This window comes from Macaca mulatta, chromosome 12 (genome assembly GCF_049350105.2).
Source record: "Macaca mulatta isolate MMU2019108-1 chromosome 12, T2T-MMU8v2.0, whole genome shotgun sequence".
Taxonomy (NCBI): Eukaryota; Metazoa; Chordata; class Mammalia; order Primates; family Cercopithecidae; genus Macaca; species Macaca mulatta.
Genome location: NC_133417.1, coordinates 95,355,277 through 95,371,863, shown reverse-complemented (window position 1 = coordinate 95,371,863; position 16,587 = coordinate 95,355,277). Strand labels below are relative to the sequence as shown.

The following is a 16,587-nucleotide window of genomic DNA, read 5'->3' as shown; positions in this document are numbered from 1 at the left end:
GATTTCTTGCAATTAGGAGAGAAACAGTTCTCATTTTTAATAGCAGCTACCTCTTACTGAAAAAGCTTGAAAAATTCCTATCTCATGAGAATTACTGTGAGTATTATCAACCCTGTTTTACAGTTAAGCTGAAGCATAGCAAGGTTAAGTAACTTCAGGGTTACGGAAGGCTAAACTGCAAGGCTTGGCATTGCTCCTACACACAGGCCCAGGCTCTGTATTATCATAATACAGTTTCCTTCATTAAAAGAAATTCCCTTAATAGGCCAGGTATGGTGGCTTATGCCTGTAATCCCAGCATTTTGGAAGGCCAAGGCAGGTGGATCACTTGAGGTCAGGAGTTCAAGACCAGCCTGGCTAACATGGTGAAACCCCGTCTCTACTAAAAATATAAAAATTAGCCAGGACTGGGCACAGTGGCTTACGCCTATAATCCCAGCACTTTGGGAGGCTGAGGCGGGTGGATCACCTGAGGTCAGGAATTCAAAACCAGCCTGGCCAACATGGTGAATCTCTACTAAAAAAAATACAAAAATTAGCCGGACATGGTGGCCCACACCTGTAGTCTCAGCTACTCGGGAGGCTGAGGAAGAGAATCGCTTGAACCTGGGAGGTGGAGGTTGCATTGAGCCGAGATTGCACCACTGCACTCCAGCCTGGGTGACTGAGCAAGACTCTGTCTCAAAAAAAAAAAAAAAAAAAAAAAAAAAAAAAATTCCCTTAATGGACTCTGGGAGGCTGAGAATTAGTACAACTCTGAAGATGTGGATGCAATGGGAGTAAGATGTAATTTGTAATAGTCTTAAACAATTTTGCTAAAAAATATGTTCTCTCCTTAAGATTATAGGTCAACCACTATGAGAAAATATGTCCAGTCTCAGTAGTAATAAAAATAAAAGGGCACAAAAGCAATGAGATATCCTCTTTCACTATTGCATATGTTTTAAAGTTTACATTCCCTCTTGGAGATGTGGTGAAACAGGTGCTGATGCTCTGCTAATAGGCATGCAAACAAGTTAGGTTTCCAGAGGGCAATCTGACAAAAATGTGTCAAGATCCCTATAGATGTCACTGCCTTTAGTCAGTAACTCCAGTTTTTCCTCAATTTGTGTTAAGGCAATCAGGGTTGAGTTAAAATATTTCTGCACAAGGAGGATTAATATTACAACAATTTGAAAATAATCTTAAATATTGGTAAAACAAAATAATATACAGTCGGTAAAATCATGTTTTTGAAGAATATTTAATAATATGGAAATATGCCAATGCACTAATGTTAAGTGGAAAAACTACCTATGACCATATATAATTTGAGAGTATGTTATCCATTTGTATTTATACACATACACAGAGAGAAAGAGCTTGAAAGGAAGATTAGTAGGTGATGTTTTAATGGTAGTTATGACTGAGTAATGGAATTATGGATGATTTTTTAATTATGCTTTTCTATAATTTTCAAATACTCTACAGTAAATATACAATGCTTTTATAATAATAAATTACATTTTTTAAGTGTTTTGGGGCAATTAAGTATGAAGGTCTAAGAATCTCTCAGCTCCTCGAGGCAAATGTCTAAATAAAACGAGACTGTGGTAATAATGCAAAAAGCTTTCAGGTGATAGAAAGGATCTAGTGAAAACTCAAACAAAAGCACCTGCCCGCCTAAATGCCTTTTATTTCAGGAATGAATGCTTTGTAGGAACACTTACTTTAGTTGACTTGAATCTAAACATTAGGAAAAACAGCTGCATTAATAAAGCTGAGGCACGTTGCCTTAGAAATAATTGATGGTATATATGACATATATATGCCACAAATTATAAGTTACATATAATATACAATCACAAATATACATACATATCTCAGTATAATACATGGCCACAAAAGCATACATTCAGTAACCTTAATTTTTATTTCTTAGTAAATGTTCTGTGGTTACAAGGCAGAAGAATCAATGAATCAACAGTATCAATATAGCTTTTTATCAGCAGCATGAAGATCTCAAGGAGTCCAATTTGAAAGCTTTCAAGATACACAATATCCGCAGTGTTTATTTTATTCAAGTGTTAAAATCAATTTTTTTTTCTTAAAAGAAACTGTATTAACTACACTGTTGAATAACCAAGAAACACTCCTTATAACACCCTAAGAACACTCAGGCAAGCTACTCACCCTGGCTACAAGCTCCAGAAATCACCACCACTCCCTTCTCTCACGCAGAAAGCTTGTCAGTTTAACCCTGGTGAGTTTCAGCACAAGTGCAGCAGTAATCTGGAGTTTGCCCTCTTTGGGCCCAACCTTTATTTCCTCAATAATGACCACTCTCACCTGACCTGAGCAGCTGCTGCTTAGCCAGCACAGCAACTTGACCAATGGGAAAGAACTACTGGCTATTCACTGCAGCCCTGTAATGAACAGGTCTACAGATTTTAGGAATTCCTCATAACACAATAATCAGGTTTTTCAGTTCCAAGGTTATCCCAGAGTTTGCTCTTCGTTTTGGCCCTAGGCAACACTGTCATATTTTGTCAAGTTCCAGGTTGAACTGCCCAGTTTCAGATTGAAACCACTTTCTCCAGCTAAGCTAATGAAACCAGCATTTGTTCAGGGCCTTTCTCCAAGGCCCTGGCTCTCCATATATTCTCAACTCAGTTCACACAGGCAGGCCACAAGCCTGAGGTGAGCATTGCACAATTCATCCTCACCTTGAATGGCTCAACTTGAAATAGTTTGTCTATGGAGAAACTGAAGGCTACATCTAATGCAGAATTTCTTCTTCCATTTTATCAATACATTTTATTAAAACTCGTGGAAATTATCTTTCAGATGATTTTTTAAATTTTTTATTTATTTTTTCAACTTTTATTCTAAGTTCAGGGGTACATGTGCAGGTTTGTCATATAGCTAAACCCATGTCATGGGGTTTGTTGTACAGATTATTTCATCACTAATGGGTACTGATAATAATGGGCTTGATACCTGAGTGATGAAGTAGATAATTTTTTTAAAAGTAAGTTTACATACTCATTATTCACCTAAGACCGTTTTATTTCAACATTATACTTTAAATAAAAATTATTATAGACTTATGATTAGTAAGTTATGGCATTTACCATAATTTAATAGCCTTGACTATAGAATTCTTTTTGATTAGTATTTCTCAATGGATGTTCTGAGAATTACCTGTATCAGAATTACCCAAGATGGCCTTCTAAAAAAACAGATTGCTGGACTCTACCCCAGCTTAGTGAATCAGAATCTCTGGAGACAAGACCTAGGAATCCGTATTTTTGTCAGCATCCTGTATAACTCTAAACACTGAGATTTAATAGCTCCAGTTCTCCAGGTTGCTTATTTTTCTTTACCTCTACACTGGCAATTTTGGTGGCAGCTAGCACCTGCTGGCAGGTATCTTGGTGAAACAGTATAGGTACAATGGTTTTGCTATTTGTTATTCTTGTGCAAAGATAGGTTAAAATTGAAATAGCTAACATTTACTAGGTGCTTACTATATGCCAGGCATCCTTCTAGGCACCTTACATGTATTAACTCATTTAATTCTTATATAACCTTAGGAAGTAGGTACTGTTATCGCCATTTTACAGATGAAGAAACTGAGGCACAAGGAGATTGTTTCCTGAAAAATCATAGAGCTAGGAAGTTGTGGGACAAGATTCAAACCTAGGCAAGCTGGCAGAAGCCCACACTGTTGACCAGTATCTAGCCAATGAAATCTTTTCATCAGTTGTTAGCTATTAAAATAAGGGAAAATCGGTAATTGTTGGATAATAATCATAAATACATTAGTATTATAAGGTACATTATATAGCAAAAAAAAAAATACACACACACCCCCCCCCAGTTGATATCTGTCACTAGGTTTGATCATTATACGTCACTATTTGACTTCCCTTTTACTCCCAGAAAAACCTTTTCTCCAGCTGATCTTCAGCCTCTGTTAAGGACCCTTCTGGGTAGTAAAAGCTCATCTATTACATTCCACTGACATCTCCCTTAACTGTCATGGCATTGATGGCAGGGGAGATGCCCAATATCTAATTCTTCTGGTGTTAGTTTGTTAAGACTGGGTAGCTTAACAATAAAATCATACTTTCTCATAGTTCTGGGGGCTGGAAGTCCAAGAGCAAGGTGTCAGCAGGAATGGTTTCTCCTGAGGCTTTGCTCCTTGGCTCGCAGATGGCCCCTCTCACTGTGGCCTCACCTGGCCTTTCCACTGTAGGTGTTAATCTCTGGCATGTCTCCCTTTTCTTACAAAGACGCCAGTCAGACTGGATTAGGATCCGCCTGTATGACCTCACATAAACTTTAAAAGTCCTGTCTGCAAGTACAGTCCCATTCTGAGGTACTAGGGGTTAGGGCTTCAACACGTGAATTTTGAAGGAACATAATTTAGCCCCTAACACCTCTCCTGAAAGAGAGGCCTTGGTTACCTTAGCAACCCAATCTATTAGCTGACACAATCTATTCCTTTGTCTTTTGTTTTCTGGCCAAAAGTGAAAATGGGATAGTGTTTTCTTCCCCATTTATGTGGTCAATAAGAAACATCTATGAGGCAGTTGTTCTCACTAAGAGCTACTCACTTTAACAGCCAAGTAATTAATATTGCAGTGAGCACTGAATCTCTCATAAGCCTTGTCTTGTAACAATCCATTTCAAGTCACATTTCAGCAAAATAGGCTTAAAGAAGTTTCATTACTCCCATCTCAAACCAAATGTTTATATCTATATGTTTAACATAAAAATGTGTCACAATGTCAGACAGAATTAGGGTCTCTTTTGCTTTTGTAGGATTGTCTAGTCCAGTTGGAGAACTACTGAAGGAATTGAAGTATGTCAGAAGGAAAAAAGGTTGTTAAGACTTTTCTTGGAAACCCAAACCTCTCTACAAAGATAAATCTCGAATTTCTAGCCATTATCAGAACATCAGAGGTTTAAAAATCCTATCTGAATAATTTAGACATATTTCAGATGGGATAAACTATATAGCGGAAAACACACAGGCTCTGGAATCAGAAACACCTGGGTTCAAAACCTAACTCTGCCACTAACTAGCTGTGTGGCATCAAGTATTTTCTTACCCTCTCTGAGACGCTCTCTTCATCTTTAATATAAAGATTAATAGTTACTGTGCAGTGATGCTGTCAAGATCAAATAAGATACTTCTGGAAAAATATCACAGAGCACAGAGCTTTACACATGGCAGATAATAAATGATAGCTGTGACTATGAAATACAACCTCACAGAAACCACAATCACATGTCTTAACTTGAGAAAGTAAGAGGTTGGCAAGTTTATATGGGTCACTGAAACCTTTTCTTGAAACTTACTACTCCATTAAATCCAAAGCCTGGGAACTACTTGTAATTCTCTGAGTAACCCAAATAAAGTTCCTTTATGTCGGTCAGATCTGATTGCTTCAGTTTCTGGGCATCTGGGTGGAAACTCGGGTTCCTAGAGGCTGAGACTACTCTGGCTTCATGGTAGACAATCTGTGATTGGCTTGGGAGAGCCATTTTTCTGTCAAGGGAGATATTTTATAAGGATTATGGGGCCCAGAGTGCTCCTTCTCATGTGAAGAGCCTGGTTGTAGCAGAAGCTGGCTGTGCCCTTTTGTTGTCCACAGTGACAGAAGGGTGACGACATAGATAAGGGCCTGCCACAAAACAGAACTGCTCTCTAATCAATAGGCAAGGGAGTCAAAGCACTTCTGTTGACATTTCCCTCTTCGGCAGATAATTCAACACTTTACAGAGTCCACGTTTTTGCCCATTGCATATTGACTCCACCCCACCCCCACGGTTCACATCCTGAATTCTGCCTCTCACTCATCTTCTGAGGAATGGCAATTTGAAGCTATTGTGTGGTGGCCCTGCCTGACAGCTATTGCTGCTAGGGGAAAGGGCCAAGCTTCCATGAAATATCTGGTTGTTTTACAAGAAGGTGTTTCTCATGACCTTTTCCAAGGGGTACAGCTGTCCAGGAGTCTGTGTAGGTGGCCACATGATGGCAGTGGCCAAGGTTCTATACAGATCACACTGCTGTTGTAGGGGAAACATAGACTTCATCCACCTCTCCTTTGCTCTATATTTAAGGGCTGCCTTGGGGAGTAGTTTTAAAGATTGGAGGCTGTGCAGAAGGGACAGGGGAATGGAAGTGGGCCCACACTAAATATGGAGTGGGGCTCACTGTGTTGTGCCACTTGCTAATGGCAGCCTCCCCTGAGACTCCTGTGAGGCCAGAGGGAAACTGTACTACAAACTAGAAGCCATACTAGAGATTTGCAATACTGCCTTTTAGCTCATTGGAAACTAAATTATTTTCCCAGTGTATAAGCCTTGTTCAACTTTCAGATACTTGACTGTCAAACATTTCTCAGGATCCAATAAATATTACAGTTTGGGACTACCTGTACTTTCTGGGTCTTATATTTCATGTTGATCTGGGTGATGTTGCTGTCATTACCTCATGGGCTCTGATTAAGTTTAGCCTTTTAGTAGCTGATTTTGCACTATCCATTTGCTCTCCTGCTCTGGGAAGATTGTACATTTGCACATGCTGCTCCCTCTGGTTGACTTGCTCTTCTTCCTGCTTTTTCTACCTAATGCTCACTCACCTTCTCAGAATCAGTTCAAGGGCAAGAAGCTTGAATAGGCACTTCATAAAAGAGGATATCCAAATGGCCAATAAACATACAGAAACACAGTCTACCATATTAGTCATCAGGAAGATGCAACTTAAAATCTCAACAGGGTGCCACTATGTATCCAATGGAATAGCTAAAATAAAAAAGACTGAAAATTCAAGTTTCGCTAAGGGTATGGAGCAACAGAAACTCTTATGAACTGCTAGCATGAATGAAATTGGTATAATCATTTTGGAAAACTATTTGTAATTTGTTGACTATAAGTATAATGTACGATCCAGCAATTTAATTTCCCTTGTAGATATTTACCCAACAAAATTCGTGCAGGTATGGATTAAAAGACACGTACCTGTGAGCAGCATTATTTGTAATAATCTAATATTGGTAATAACCCAAAGAACCATCAATAGTAAAATGGAATAAACTGCAGCATATTCATGTAGCGAAATGCTATACAGCAGTGAAAATGAATGAACTGTGACAATAGGCAACATGGACGCATCTCACAAAAACATGCTGTCAAGTGAAAGAAGTCAGGCACAAAAGATATATGGTTGTGCCATTTAATTTATTTAAAGCTCAAAAACAGGCAAAATGAACCTATAGTGTTGGAAGTCACAATGGTGGTGATCTTGGAGAAGAAGGCAGGGTTACTGATGGCGGCACTGGTAATGTTCTGGATATGAGTGATGGTTACATGGGTGGGTTGACTTTGTGTTAATTCATTAGGCTATCTGCTGAGATTCCTAATGTCTATGTGTATATTTCTAATTCAATAAAAAGGTTTGTTTTTAAAAAATGCGTGTGTAAAAGGAGGAGAATCATTTCAACTGTTGGCTCCTTCAGGAGACATTTCTGACTCCTCTTCCATCTTAGGCACCTAGGCCATGGGGGAATGGAGATGGGCCAAATCTATATCCCAGCTTTCCAACACTCAATTCATTGGTTTACTTGTCTATGCTCTGTTTGACAAGAGATTTAAATGCATATGGTGTCTTGGGACTCGTAGTGCGTAACTCAGAGGTGTTCAATAAATGTTGGCTGATGAATTTTCCCTTAACCTTGTAAATACAGAATTCATCCTTGTCACACTGTTTATTGTCCTTGTATTTTATCAGCATTAGGCACACAGGCCCATATTTGTATAAAAGTCTACATATATTCCATATTCATTTACAAGAACAAACCAAGGCTGTATTTGAGTAACTAGCAACTGAACCACATTTTTGGAGCACCAAATCAGAATCTAAAATTACGCCCTTTCACCTAGAGGTGACCTATCTTTAACAAGATTAATTTAATTAAATCACTCAAAATAGTAAGTTTAATTTGCTTTTGTAAGAAAAGATATTAAACATGGAATATGTGAATCTTTTATTTAACCCTAACATTTCTCTCTTTCCTCCCTAACCTTCAAACTTCAATTCCACCTCAAATGATGATGACATACACATCACTCTAAGCTGGTCAGTCTATGCTTGCTCTATTGTGAGGCTACCAATGGACCACATTAGCCTACATTTTTGCTCACTGAAGCTGCTTAAAGCAATAGGCTACAAAGATGTCCCTTGTTCTCAAATGTTGTTCTGATAGCTTGTATATGGAAGCCTGTGCTAAAGCCGTGTTTTCCAAATCAGTTAAGATTAAGAATTAATTAAGACGCATTAAAAATAGAGACTTTTAGAAAGGGGAATGTCAGCTGATTTTTATCAATTTAAGGAAAGAGCAGGTGCAACAGTCAGCTCTACCCTCACTGGTTACTTAAGAACAGAACAGGGAGCCTTGTTCCACTAAGAGTCAACTTATATTGCCTTTTGGTAAAGTAAATTAAATGCTCGGAAAAAAATAGTTGATCTACATAATAAGTATTCTATAGTAACATACCAGTTGTATAAAGGATGAATTTCGGATACTTCTCAGAACTCATCTGAAAATTGTGAAAAAATATTCCATTTAGAAATACTTTAAAATTTGTCCGGGCATGGTGGCTCATGGCTGTAATCCCAGCACTTTGGGAGGCTGAGGCGGGTGGATCACCTGAGGTCAGGAGTTCAAGGCCAGCCTGGCCAACATGGCAAAATCCCATCTCTGCTAAAAATAGAAAAACTAGCCAGGCATGGTGGTGCATGCCTATAATCCCAACTACTCAGGAGGCTGAGGCAGGAGAATCGTGTGAGCCTGGGAGGCGGAGGTTGCAGTGAACCAAGATCACACCACTGCACTCCTGCGTGACAAAGTGAACTCTGTCTCAAAAAAAAAAAAAGTTTGATAGTGACCTTATTTTTTAGACTCCCTTTTCCATAGTTGGAAGTATTTTCACGAAGGAGAAATTTTGTTCAGTTAGATATTTTTTCTATCTGCTGTGTTCCAACTACAGTATATGCTTAAGTTTTTGTATGCTAAGAGATGTTTCTAGAACCCTGGTGTCACAAATGAAACCTGAAATCAGATAGTATATAAATAGAAGCAGATTCAGTGTAACTATCCTAACTATCAGAAAGAATAATTTTTTTTTTTTTTTTTTTTTTTTTTGAGATGGGGTCTTGCTCTGTCCCCAGGCTGGAGTGCTGTGGCGCAATCTTGGCTCATTGCAAGCTCTGGTTCCTGGGTTCACACCATTCTCCTGCCTCAGCTTCCCAAGAAGCTGGGACTACAGGCACCCACCACCACGCCCAGCTAATTTTTTGTATTTTTTAGTAGAGACGGGGTTTCACCCTGTTAGCCAGGATGGTCTCAATCTCCTGACCTCGTGATCCACCTGCCTCGGCCTCCCAAAGTGCTGGGATTACAGGCGTGAGCCACCGTGCCTGGCCTGAAAGAATAAATTTTTTAAAAATACAAATTTGATGCATAATTCAAGGCAGAAAAAAAGACCAGATGTATGGTTTGTAGCAAGAATATTTTCCAATGGAATATTATTTATAGTTTTGATCATTGCTAATCAGAATCTAGAATCTTATTAATTTATTTTTATTTTTCAGACAGGGTTTCACTTCCATCACCCAGGCTAGAGTGCAATGGTATAATCTCGGCTCACTGCAACCTCTGCCTCCCAGGCTCAAGTGATTCTCCTACCTCAACCTCCCAAGTAGCTGGGACTGCAGGTGCATGACATCACACCTGGCTAATTTTTGTATTTTTAGTAGAGATGGGTTTCACCATGTTGGCAAGGCTGGTCTCGAACTCCTGACCTCAGGTGATCTGCCCACCTCGGCCTCCCAAGGTGCTGGGATTATAGGCGTGAACCACCACAGCTAGCCTTAATCTTCAATCTATTTTGAATATAACATTTTTCATTAATTACGGAAGATTCCAAATTCAATTTATCTTTCCTTTAGAACTCATGCCATACTAATTGGAGGCACCAGCTCCTTTAACACTTACTATTTATTGTCTGGATGGGCCTGGATGGGCCTGGATGGGCCTGCAGGGTATGCGGTAGAAAGAGCCTTGCTTAGGACACAGGAGAGCTGGTTCTTAGGGTCTGTTTTGCCAATCAGGTATGTAAACTCGGCCACATGATATAAGCTCTGAAGGACTTGTTTTCCCCATTTTGTAAACATAAAAAAGGAAAAGAAAAGCAGGGGCAGAGAGGTTGGATTGGATGATTTCTATGGTCTGTTCCTGTTCAAAACTTCTCTGTTTTTTATATCTACTTTCCATATAAACGAGATTGGGAAATATTATTCAGCCATAAAAAGAAAGGAAATTCTGATACATGCTACAACATGGATGAACCTTGAAGACATTATGGTACGTGAATAAGCCAGACTGAAAAGGACAAATAGTCTATGATTCCACTTATATGAAGTACTCAGAATGTCAAATTCGTAGAGCCAGAAAGTAGGATGGTGGTTACCAGGGCTGGGAAGAGAGAGTAGAGTCATTGTTTAATGGGTGTAGAGTTTTTGTTTGGGATGATGAAAAAGTTCTGGATGTGAACACTGCTGATAGTTGCATAACAATGTGAATGTACTTAATGCCACTGAGTTGTAATTTGAAAATGGTTAAAATGGTAAATTTGATATTAGATATCTTTTACCACAATTTTTTTTAAAGAAAAATTATAGGTTCAAAGAAATGCACATTTCAAAAGCTTTTAATGTTTATCATCTACATAATAAAGGCATAATAAATATTCGTTGACTTATATTTTTAAAAAACAAGTTGGGGTAGTGGTAGGAAAATTAGGTTTAAAGAAGGGCACTAGGCTATTTGTCTTTGATTTCATACAGCAACCACACCGGCGTTTTGTTTTGTTTTGTTTTTGAGATGGAGTCTCACTCTGTTGCCCAGGCTGGAGTGCAGTGGCATGATCTTGACTCACTGCAACCTGCGCCTTCCAGGTTCAGCGATTCTCCTGCCTTAGCCCCCCTGCTAGCTGGGATTACAGGCATGCGCTACCATGCCTGGCTAATTTTTGTATTTTTAGTAGAGACCAGGTGTCACCATATTGGCCAGGCTGGTCTCAAACTCCTGACCTCAGGTGATCCACCCGCCTTGGCCTCCCAAAGTGCTGGGATTACAGGCATGAGCCACTGCGCCCGGCCTCCATCCTCATTTTAAAAGTTGCTGATAATGAAAAATGATGGCATCAACTTATTATGCTTTCCTTAAGCAATATTAAAAGAACAATTTTCTTTGGTCACTTGAATTTAACCCCTTTGATATGAATTATCACTTTCATTTGCATTGAGCAAAGCCTACCATTGTCACTTTAGAGGAAAAGGGCAAGTTTAAACATCTATTGGTAAAGTTGGCAAATACTTAAATTAATTTAAACATGGATAATTAATTTAGTATATTTTAAATATTTAGTTGGTTAAAAATAAAAACAAATGAGCAAATAACACACACCCTCCATCCCCCCAATAAAAAGGAGAAAAAAAAAAGGAATGTAAAGAGGAAGAAAGAAAAGGAAAATAAATTCTGACATTTTTCCATTGTGGTAACTCATCTTGTCAAATTATTTTATAGGTATTTAATATTCCATTTCGTTAATTTTTTATATATAATTGACCAAGTTTCATGGCCAAGTAAATTTTTTTTTTCTTTTTTGAATGGGGTTGGGAGTCATTTTTTAAAAAGCTACAAATAAGGAGCCAGGTGTGGTGGCTCACACCTGTAATCCCAGCACTTTGGGAGGCCAAGGCGGGTGGATCAAGAGGTCAGGAGATCGAGACCATCCTGGCTAACACAGAGAAACCCCATCTCTACTAAAAATACAAAAAATTAGCCTGGCGTGGTAGCGGGCATCTGTAGTCCCAGCTACTTGGGAGCCTGAGGCAGGAGAATCGCTTGAACCCAGGAGGCAGAGGTTGCAGTGAGCCGAGATCGAACCACTGCACTCTAGCCTGGGCGACAGAGTGAGGCTCCATCTAAAAAAAAAAAAAGAAAAAAAAAAAAAAGAAAGCTATAAATAAGGCATTCAAATTTGCATGCCTGCCTCACCTGTATTTAATCAGGTACATGGAAAAGGTAACAAATCTCTAATATGAAAAAAATTAGGCTGGGTGTAGCAGCTCACACCTGTAATCCCAGCACTTTGGGAGGCTGAGGCAAAAGGATGTCATGAGCCCCCAGGAGTTTGAGACCAGCCTGGGCAACATAGTGGGACTCCATTTTTACAAAATTTTAAAAATTAGCTGGGATGGTGGCACGTGCCTGTAGTCCCAGATACTCGGGAGCCTGGAGTGGGAGGACTGCTTGAGCCTGAGAGGTAAAGGCTGCATGAGCCATGATCACACCACTGTACTCCAGCCTGGATGACAGAGTGTGACCTTTTCTCAAGAAAAAAAGAAGAAAAAGAAAGAGAAATTATTAGGTACAATATTTTGCTGTGGATACTAGTTACAGTAATCTGCATTAGTCATCCATTAATAAAATGCTCTTATCACATTCCAGAACTTGAATTAGTATTACATACCACATAAAAAAGACAAAAATATGTTTGCTAAATTTGATCAGCAGAAAGTTGACCAGAAAAAAATATAAAAGTTTCAGATTTCCTAAATGAGTGGCATCATCATATTAATAAAATCATAGTTTCCATATTTGAACATTTCATGTACAGGAGTCTTAATAAGTTATATCAACTCTTCATTCCAACAATAGTCATTTCCCACCTGCATTTCCCAAACTCACCTTTTTTTGTTATTGTTGACTACTTTAAAATTTTATCATTTTTGTCTATTTGAAATATCTCCTTTCTCTTAGAAATTCTAATCCAGGAAGTCTGAAGTTGCAATCTGGGAATCTTTTAAACCACTTTTATACTCTACCCACTCCCCCACTTGCCTACTACCCTGAGGAATTTTACAATCAGACAAGTTTGAGAAACAGTACGCAAAATCAATCGCAGGAGATGGGAAACAGAACTTTTATTTTTTAAATTTTAACTTAATTTTTATTTTTTGAGATGAAGTCTCACTTTGTCGCCCAGGCTGGAGTGCAGTGGCATGATCTGGGCTCACCACAAACTCTGATTCCTGGGTTCCAGGGATCCTCCTGCCTCAGCCTCCTGAGTAGCTGGGACTACAGGTGCTTGCTACCACACCTGGCTAATTTTTGTATTTTTACTACAGACAGGGGCTTCACCATGTCAGCCTGGCTGGTCTCGAACTCCTAACCTCAAGTGATCCACCCACCTTGGCCTCCCAAAGTGCAGGGATAACAGGCGTGAGCCACCATGCCAGCCAGAGCCTTTATGTCTAAGCTCTCAGCCAAACAAACACATTAACATAGTTTTATTAACTTCATTACAAGATTCAAAGTATCTTAACAAGAACATTCATAAGGACTCACATCTGGAAAAAGTGCTTATATATACCATCCTCACCTTTAAAAAATGAAGATGACATTTGTTTTCATTGATCACTTTATATAACATAATTATCTTTTAAGCAATTTCTGTATAACATGAAATAGAATGAGACATTTTCTAATTGTTATTAGAGACAGAATTAAAAAGTAAAATAAATATATAATAACCTTTATAACTTTTGTCTCACAGGCCTTCTAAGTCAAACAAGAAATTATCTTTTCATTTTTTTCAGGACTATAACAAGTAAAGCTATAATTTAAATCTATAATAAGGTATATCATTTTAAAGGGCATTAGTGAAAGCTGCAATTTCCAGGCAAGTGGTGGTTTATTTCAAAAGCTTGAAAAGTGGTAGCTTATTCTACGCAAAAAGTACAGTGTAACTCTATGTATTTGACATAATTCTCTTCATGACTAAGAGCTAACTTCAAAAGTAGTATAAAAATCCACAAAAACTTAAAAATAAAGTAGGCTCTACATAAGAATGGAAACAAATGTCTGTATTGAAAAAACGAATTATTCCATTGCCTTTATGTTTTCACTTATGTTCTCTATTTTAAAAGGTAAGAATGAGCCGGGCGCGGTGGTTCACGCCTGTAATCCCAGCACTTTGGAAGGCCAAGGCGGGCGGATTACGAGATCAGGAGATCGAGACCATCCTGGCTAACACGGTGAAACCCCATCTTTAATAAAAATACAAAAAAAAAAAAAAAAATCAGCCGGGCGTGGTGGTAGACGCCTGTAGTCCCAGCTACTCAGAGGCTGAGGCAGGATAATGGCGTGAACCTGGGAGGCAGAGCTTGCAGTGAGCCAAGATCGCGCCACTGCACTCCAGCCTGGGCGACAGAGCGAGACTCCGTCTCAAAAAAAAAAAAAAAAAAGGTAAGAATGAGATCACTTAGCTAATACACCAGTCAAGAGTAGTTCAGTGGATTACTTTCATCCTTATACTATTATCAAGTTGAGCAGGGCTGATCCTTATCAACTTTTCTGGCTTCAAAGCTAGGAATCAGAGTAAAAGGGCTAAAAAATCTTTTACTCAACAGATGGGATCCACTTAAGTGGTCTGTCCATACTTTGAACCCACTGTTCTTTTGAAGTGAACACCATCATACAGTGGGCAAACTTCTGCTTATTCAACACTTTAAAAATAGCTTTAAAACGAGAAATCTCCAAAAAACACGCCGTGGTTTCTTATAAGTGTTTTTCATAGATGCACTAAAGTAAGCGTTTCCTTTCACACTCTGCGCCTAACCGTCTACATGATAGGGCCAAACCCAGGTTAAATATTTTTTTCCAGCTACCACTCTGGACACACCAACTAATTATGCACGCCTCACAAAACCACCTTTCAAAATGCAGAGAGAATTAACAGCAAGGAAGTAAAGATTTTTCTAAATATAGTCCCATCATGTTTATTTTACACTCATCAAGTAGGTCACTGGAGGTAGCCGGCAGCTAGGGACACTCAGAAGCATCTCTCAAAGCCAAGGGTGAGACCAAGAGGCCACTGACAGCTGCGCCATCTACCTGTTGCAGCTGGGCCACTGCTCTGGACAACTGTCAGATCAGCTTCTTCGTCCTACAAATGCTAATGATTAGATTTTTTTAAATCGTTGTTTGCCACCCTTTCTTCCCGCCCCCCATCCCCTTCGGGCCGCTCCGGCAGGGCCAAGGGCGCCGCGGGACTCGCGAGCTCCTCTCTGCGCTGGCTGCAGCGGCGATGCCGGGCATGCCTGGCCCGGCCGGGCCGGGTCCAGGGCGGCCTCGCTGCCGGGGCAGGGACCTCGCAGGCCGGCGCGCAGAGGCGAGGAGCCCTCCCGGCGCCATCGACTCACCTACCAGCGGAGAGGCGACGGCGCGCGCCGCTCACCAGCTCGGGGCCCAGATCCGAGAAGGAGGGGCAGCGGCGCGGGGACCCGGTGGCGGGTGGCGTAAGGAGGAAAACGTATTACCTAAGCAGGGGATGCGGACAGAGCAGGAGGCAGCAGCCTTTCCCTCGAGAAACGGAAGCGGCGGGGGAGGAGAGCAGGAGGAGTGGGAGGAGGAGGCGCGGCCCGGGCGCGAGGTTAGGCTAGGGGTGCTGGGCTTGCGGCCGCACGCGCGGCCAGAGGACGAGGGCTGGAGAGGACGGCGGAGGTCACGCGAGCGAAGGCGAAGCCCGGGCGACGCGCTGTCCCGCTCGGCTCGGCACCGGATCCGAGCTCTGCCTGAGCCAGGCCTCCGCCTCCGGCTTTCCCGCGGCACCGCAGCGTGGAAACGCGCGCTGCCGCCTCGGGGCTCCCCGGACGCGCGGGCCCCCCACGCCTGCCCGAGCCGGGCGTCCGCGACGTCACAAGTGGAGCGCGATGATTCAGAGGGAGGGCCAAGAAGGGAAGGGCTCTGGGGTCCGCTCGGCCACGGCTGCTGTTTCCTTGTCGCCGCCCACGAATTCACTTTTAAATCTTCCTCCTCCATTCATCTGTACTCTCATAGGGGACTGCGGGTTTGACAGATGGGTTGGCAACTGTGAAGATGGACTTCCTGCCAGTGGTATCCGGGTCCCACTGTTCTAATGGAAATGCCAGGTGTACTGGATGTTCCTCAAGCCACAGCAGTGTCTCTGGGCCTTACCGCTTAAGAAGTGGGCCTCGGGTCACCCGGACAGGAAGCGCATCAAGGGTGGGGAACTCATCTCTCTCCAGCCTTTGATGCTGTGATACTCAGTGTGCCTTAAGGATGGTTTGGGTTTTGAACCGTAGAGGGAGGTAGGAATGGGTGTTGGTGGGCGGGGTGGGGGTGGGGGAATAGAAACCTTAAAAAGGCAACACAAAGCTTTTAAGTAGAAGAGGCCAAGCAGTCTCGCCCAGAAGCTGATGTTTGTGAATGCACTGGGCCTTCTAAAGCGGCGCTTCGCACACCTTTTCACTTCTTGGCACAGGTAGGAAAGGATGATATTACAAGGCTCAAAATGGGGGTAAACAGAAGAGGCTGCTCCTGCAGAAGGCGAATGGGCCCTTGCACCTGGAGGACTGAGAAGACCCGTGCTGTGTCTGCATCCCTGTCATTCGTTTCATGGCATCCAGTTGGGAAGCTCTGCTTAAAGCTCTATCTGGCACGT

At 41.1% G+C, this 16,587-nt stretch overlaps 1 protein-coding gene across 11 annotated transcripts in view; it reads right to left on the bottom strand.

Annotated features, from left to right (window-relative positions):
* Positions 1-16,192, bottom strand: part of INPP1 (inositol polyphosphate-1-phosphatase) — a 29,074-nt gene extending 12,882 nt beyond the window's left edge. For 4 of the 11 annotated variants that reach the window (XM_077957320.1, XM_015110558.3, XM_015110552.3 and 1 more), the window contains exon 1: positions 15,443-15,827. The gene's annotated coding sequence lies outside the window, so the exon portion shown is untranslated. Of the gene's footprint in view, positions 1-2,172; positions 2,300-15,325; positions 15,828-16,100 lie in introns of those variants that run through there. The other 7 variants (XM_015110555.3, XM_015110559.3, XM_015110556.3 and 4 more) reach the window with 4 other exon arrangements.
* Between the last annotated feature and the right edge of the window lie 395 nt (positions 16,193-16,587).